We start from the raw sequence: 5179 nt of genomic DNA on the forward strand, positions 1-5179 counted from the left end.
TCCTCACCTCCCTTCCTCACCTACCTTCCTCACCTCCCTTCCTCACCTCCCTTCCTCACCTCCCTTCCTCACCTCCCTTCCTCACCTCCCTTCCTCACCTCCCTTCCTCACCTCCCTTCCTCACCTACCTTCCTCACCTCCCTTCCTCACCTCCCTTCCTCACCCACCTTCCTCGCCTACCTTCCTCACCTCCCTTCCTCACCCACCTTCCTCACCTCCCTTCCTCACCTCCCTTCCTCACCCACCTTCCTCACCTACCTTCCTCACCTCCCTTCCTCACCTACCTTCCTCACCCACCTTCCTCACCTCCCTTCCTCACCTACCTTCCTCACCCACCTTCCTCACCTCCCTTCCTCACCTCCCTTCCTCACCCACCTTCCTCACCTACCTTCCTCACCTCCCTTCCTCACCTCCCTTCCTCACCTCCCTTCCTCACCTCCCTTCCTCACCTCCCTTCCTCACCTCCCTTCCTCACCTCCCTTCCTCACCTACCTTCCTCACCTCCCTTCCTCACCTACCTTCCTCACCTCCCTTCCTCACCTCCCTTCCTCACCCACCTTCCTCACCTACCTTCCTCACCTACCTTCCTCACCTCCCTTCCTCACCCACCTTCCTCACCTACCTTCCTCACCTCCCTTCCTCACCTCCCTTCCTCACCCACCTTCCTCGCCTACCTTCCTCACCTCCCTTCCTCACCTCCCTTCCTCACCCACCTTCCTCACCTCCCTTCCTCACCTCCCTTCCTCACCCACCTTCCTCACCTCCCTTCCTCACCTACCTTCCTCACCCACCTTCCTCACCTACCTTCCTCACCTCCCTTCCTCACCTACCTTCCTCACCCACCTTCCTCACCTCCCTTCCTCACCTCCCTTCCTCACCCACCTTCCTCACCTACCTTCCTCACCTCCCTTCCTCACCTCCCTTCCTCACCTCCCTTCCTCACCTACCTTCCTCACCTCCCTTCCTCACCTCCCTTCCTCACCTCCCTTCCTCACCTCCCTTCCTCACCTACCTTCCTCACCTCCCTTCCTCACCTCCCTTCCTCACCTACCTTCCTCACCTCCCTTCCTCACCTCCCTTCCTCACCCACCTTCCTCACCTACCTTCCTCACCTACCTTCCTCACCTCCCTTCCTCACCTCCCTTCCTCACCCACCTTCCTCACCTCCCTTCCTCACCCACCTTCCTCACCTACCTTCCTCACCTACCTCCCGCACATTCATTATACATTTTAAACTCATCAATACGTCACAGGTATTGAATAATAAAAATGCACGTGTAAAACCTCACATTTTATTGGGAAAATACGTCAGAATGCAGAATCAAACAGAATTTCATAGTCAGTTGCGTCTTTATTGTAACTCTCAGGATCTCTGCCTTGGCGTACTACTCGTCTTTCATGATTTTGTTCATTTCCGTTGTCCTGGATTTTTTTTTCACTTCCCGGCTGAGGAATCCTTAATACCCCGTCCGTTAAAGCAATTAAATTTTTGTCCTTTTACATATGATCGACTTTACTTCGAGAAATTTCTGCACTGGAGTGTCCTTTTCTGCTGTACTTTTCGTACACCTCACCGCATTGATTACCGTGATTTTGACTAAATTCGGGACGTCTTAAAAGTTTCCCTGACCGTGGATGGCCCGTAGAATGTCTACGTAGAGTAAGTTGACGTTCTTGTATATCTCAGTTAAGTCCAGTATCTTCAGAACCTTCCAGTCCGCTGATAGCTTCACGTTGTTTAATGATTAACAGTTGTTGTTTGTCAAGTTTAACGGTATCCAGGGTTCTTCGATTGTTGGGATGAGTTTCAGCAGCAACTTCAAAATAATCCTTGAACTGAGGCGTTTTTGAGAAATTCGTTACAAAGATGAAGGGATTTAAAATCAAACTCTTAGGTGTCCTTTGCACGTAACACGTTTTTCCGAAAATCGAATCAACAATGCTGTTTTTTAGTTTATCGTTTGTTCCAACTGTATGCTGGAGATGGCGCCGGACGTTCTCTTCCGTGTATGCCTAGGCACTGCCGCCTTGGTTTAAGGTTGTTGCTTACCATAACCATAAGTGCTAGGGTTGATAACAAAATGGTATACAATACCGACAGGTTGGTAGGTAAGGCACATAGGCAACGGTTAGGAACTTTATTCCGAAATGTTTCGCTTACACAGTAGGCTTCTTCAGTCGAGTACAGAAAGTAGGCAGGAGCAGTAGAGATGTGAAGATGATGTATCAGTCCATCGCCCTTGCAAATGTAGAATTGCGGTTGAAATGAGGGACTGACAACCTCAGTTCTACATCTGCAAAGGTGGTGGACTGATACATCTTTACATCTCTACTGCTCCATCCTACTTTTCTTACTCGACTGAAGAAGCCTACTGTGTAGGCGAAACGTTTCTGAATAAAGTTGCCTAACTGTTGCCTATGTGTCTTACCAACCTGTCGGTATTGTATACCATTTTGATATTCACCCTCTCACTCATGTATTTATCCAACCTAAATTTGAAACTACCCAAGGTTTTACCTTCGATAACCTTACTATACAGACCGTTCCACTCATCAACTACCTATTACCAAACCAGTACTTTCATATATCCTTTCGAAATCTAAACTTATTTAATTTGATAAGTGAAGTTACAATCCAGTGAGCATCATGGCATCTGTCAATATGGAGATATCCAGTGAGATATTTGCAAAACACGGCATGACATAGGTTGTTCACGGTAAGTCTGACTTATTCTTTGTTCATCTCGTTTGTTCTCGGTAAATCTAACTTGTTCTCGGTAAATCCGAGCTTGTTTCCGGTTGTTCTGGGTAATTCCGAGTTTATTCTCGGCTGTTCCAGGTTCAACTCGGTTGTTCTCGGTAATTAGTAGGACCCTCCCTTCCTCACCTTCACTTCCTCATCGTGTATCAACCTCCCTGCCTTAATTTCCTTCGTAACCTCCCTCACCTTCCTTCGTATTCCACCTTCACCCTCCCTGCCTAATCTCTCTCCCTTCCTTACCTCTCTTCCTCACCTCTCTCCCTCACCCTCCCATCCTTACCTCCCTCACCCTCCCTTCCTTAGCTCACTCGCCCTCTCTCAACCTCCCTGCCTTATCTCCCTCGCCCTCTTCTTTCCTGCCCTCACTCTCTCTCATACCTCTTCCCCTTACTCTCTCTCCCTCTCTCACCTTACATCCCTTCTCTTTTATTCACTTTCTTCTCTCCCTTTTTTCAATTATTTCTCTCTCAGTTTTCCTGTCCTCACTTTTCTTACATATTCGTAAAGTGGGATAAGACTTGTGTCCTCAGTTATCGTCTTATCAGCCGAACATCAATTTTAGCTTAATAGTTTGCAACAGAGAAATGATAATTTTCAGTAAAACAACAACCCAATAACCGCATGGAATTTTCAATACCATTCCTTACTAACTTGAATGTTTCATATACGATAACTGGGGTGAAAACATTGCTAACAAACATATCTTGATTTCCAAGGCTTTCGACAGGGTATCTTATCTATTACTGACGGCCAGAATAATAGAACATGATATAAAAGACAAGCTTCATTCCTGGATCAAAGACAAACTGCATGTCAGGATAAGTGAGAGGTTCACAGCCAGGAAACAGAGAGTGGTACTCAACAGGGAGGTGTCTGAGTGCCTTCCCGTTAAGAGCGGAGTTCCCCAAGATTGGTTCTTAGTTCAGCCATCTCCACATCGTACATAAATGATCTCCAGGAGGAGCTAACGTCTAAGATAGCAGGATTTGTGGATGACACCAAACTGGGTAAAGTGCAGTATGCAAAGCAGATTGTCTGAACATTCAAGAATGATCTGGACAGCATGGTACTGCCATCGGAAGAGTGAAATATATAAGTGTGAACGGAGACAAGAGTAATGCATTTTGGGTATAACGATACAATATGTTGGGTTACAATCTGACCCAAATTAGTGGAGAAAAGGACCTTGGAGTAATAACGAATGACTTCATAAATATCAAGAAATGCCTAATTGTGAGCAGCAAGGCTAACATAAAGCTAGGTTTCATATCCAGAAACATCTAGCACAAAACAGACATCGTATTGTCTCCGTAATGCACTTATTAAATCACAACTTGAATATTCTGTCCACTTTTGGTTACCAAATTACATAACAGTCAAAGTTATACTTGGGAGGGTAGAGAGAACTACTAAACTCGTACCATCACTCTGAAACAAACCTTATGAAGAGACTCAAAGCACCAAACCTTTGTTTTTTCCTCTCTTAGGAAAGGGAGACAACGAGATCTTAGTCACGACTTTAAATTACTGAATGTCATCGAGACTCTCAGACACAATGAACTATTTAAATTGTCGTTTCCACTCGAAAGTGGACAAACTTCGAAGCAAAAGGAGCTACACGAAAGTATGGAATTTTTTTAAACCGAATTATAGCAGAATCGAATATACTCTCAGTTAATACTGAAAAGGCGACGGCAATACAGTGAGTAAAGAACCAGTCAGGCAAGTATAGAGTTCAACAAGATACATTGTGCCTGTTACGACTTTGATGTCGTAACTTAATTAAAATGTTCCTGGCTCCTAAAGGCTGCTCACACTACTGTCTAGGGGTTATAAAATTACTCTGAAAAAAGACAGCAAACCTTGGGCCAACATGCACTCATATTAAATAATGAAGCATGAGTGCAAACAATTAACGTTGTATAAGGAAGGACAAAAAACTCACCTGTACAAAATATATATAATAATAACATATATACAACTTATAACTACTACAAATAACCACCACACTTTAGTTCACTTTAGCTCACTGCTACTAATGAATTAAACAAAATAGATGAACATTTATGAACAGGGAGGCTCCATTCCCCCCCCCCTCCTTTCTGCAGGCTACATAATCTACAGTGGAAACATTAAATACTCTTCAAAACACAGGCCCCTGCATACTAGGGCTTTACAAATAAACATGAGAGCACCAGAAAATACACAAAATAGAATACACTAAAAAACTTACCAAAATTACCTACTCAAACTACCGCCCTAACATGAGAACTTCACCCTGTGACCACCAGTCTGGTACTGAACTAAACACACCTTGTTGAGAAATGGGTTACCAGCTAAGATATAATTTTAAATATAGGGAATACTTAGCTGATAAAAGACAGCAAATCGTCTACACAGCCGCCCCTGCAGACGAGG

The sequence above is a fragment of the Cherax quadricarinatus genome, chromosome 2, assembly GCF_038502225.1.
Source record: "Cherax quadricarinatus isolate ZL_2023a chromosome 2, ASM3850222v1, whole genome shotgun sequence".
NCBI classification, from domain to species: domain Eukaryota; kingdom Metazoa; phylum Arthropoda; class Malacostraca; order Decapoda; family Parastacidae; genus Cherax; species Cherax quadricarinatus.